General features: G+C 44.0%; 1 pseudogene; it reads right to left on the bottom strand.

Annotated features, from left to right (window-relative positions):
* Positions 1 to 251: 251 nt before the first annotated feature.
* Positions 252 to 903, bottom strand: LOC138848237 (high mobility group protein B2 pseudogene; annotated as a pseudogene).
* Between the last annotated feature and the right edge of the window lie 898 nt (positions 904 to 1,801).

Here is a 1,801-nt window from a genome sequence, read left to right as displayed (position 1 = left end):
AATTAAAGAAACCATTAAATATTTAGGAACATTCAACATCAGAAGCTTTAAAATCTAACTGTATGTAGTAGCCCCTCAAAAAGCTACAACCTGCATTTTTTAAAAAAAGTATTTTCTCTACAAAGAATCTTATCAGCTATACAAAAATCTGTACAGTTTTTTTTATACTGAAGCTAATATTGAGCTGCACTTGAATTCACATTCTTAGCAAAACAACTGCCTGAGCACACACGCACACTCCACACTCATCATTACAGGATAGCCATTTATTCTTCATCTTCATCCTCTTCCTCATCATCTTCATCTTCTTCCTCTTCCTCTTCTTCCTCCTCATCTTCAGGTTCATTCTTCTTCTTTGAGCCTGTGGGCCTACCAGGGCCCTTCTTTCCCGCTTCACTTTTGCCCTTGGCACGGTATGCAGCAATATCCTTTTCATATTTCTCCTTTAGCTTAGCTGCTTTCTGTTCATATGGTTGTTTATCTTTGGCTGACTGTTCAGACCACATCTCACCCAATTTTTTTGCAGTGTCCCCAATGGACAGGCCAGGGTGTTCACTTTTGATCTCTGGGCGATGTTCAGAGCAAAAGAGAAAGAAGGCAGATGGTGGTCTTTTAGGAGCATTAGGATCCTTTTTCTTTCCCTTCTTATCACCCTTGGGAGGAACGTAATTTTTCATCTCCCTGTCATAACGAGCTTTATCACTTTTTGCCATATTTTCAAACTTGGACTTTTCCTTTGCAGACATGGTCTTCCATCTCTCCGAGCATTTCTTAGAGAATTCTGTGAAACTGACCGAAGAGTCAGGGTGTTTCTTCTTGTGCTCTTCCCGGCACGTCTGCACGAAGAAGGCATAGGAGGACATTTTGTCCCTCGGCTTGTTGGGGTCTCCTTTACCCATGACAACGGAACGGCGGCCACCTGGTGCGAGTTGTTCCTCAGACTCCCGCAGAGCGGCCAGATCTGACGGCATTGCTTCCTTCCCTCAGCTCCGGCATGAACTCAGGATGTGAGGGCGATCTGGCTGCGACATCTGTCACCCCATTGATCGCCAGGGTTGCTTCGGCTGATCTGGCTGGCTAGGCGGGTGTCCCCTTCCTCCCTCACCAATCCACGTGCGTCCCTCCCAAAGCTGTGTGCTCGGTCGAAGAGGACGACCTTCCCCGCTAGAGGAGGACCGGTCTTCGGTCAAGGGTATACGAGTAGCTGCGCTCCTCTGCTAGAACCTCAAAACAAGCTCTCAAGGTTTTGGTTTTATATTTAGACTTTTAATTTACCTTGAGTTGCTTTTACATAGTGTATGAGGTGTTGGGGTATCTTTTCAGGCTTCTACATATGGATAATCACTTTCCTTTAAACCATTTGCTAAAGGGATTCTTCTTTCTCCTGTTTGTTTTATTTCCTTTATTAAATAGGGGTTGGCTGTAGAAAAGTCAGTTTATTTCAGCTGCCTATTTTTTCCATTGAACTATGTGTCTGTTTTTCCAACAGTGCTAACACTGCTTCTATTTTTTTTAAGATTTCTTTATTTGAAAGGCCAGATGCTTCTTCCAAGTCTCTCATGTGGGTGCCAGCACCCAAGAACATGGTCCATCTTCCACCAATTTCCCAGGTGCATTAGTAGGGAGCTGGATTGGAAGTGGAGAACCTGGTCTTCTAGCAACAACATATGGGATGCATGCACAGCAGGACAAGGCATTAACCTACTACACCACAGCATCAAACCCTTCCTTATTTACTTCTGCTGTGATCTTTCATTATTCACTTTTCTACTGCCCCACAACTTGACTCATTCCTGTTTTT

The sequence above is a fragment of the Oryctolagus cuniculus genome, unplaced genomic scaffold, assembly GCF_964237555.1.
Source record: "Oryctolagus cuniculus unplaced genomic scaffold, mOryCun1.1 SCAFFOLD_74, whole genome shotgun sequence".
NCBI classification, from domain to species: Eukaryota; Metazoa; Chordata; class Mammalia; order Lagomorpha; family Leporidae; genus Oryctolagus; species Oryctolagus cuniculus.
The sequence above is the reverse complement of the archived record's forward strand: the minus strand, read 5'-3'. Positions and strand labels throughout refer to the sequence as shown.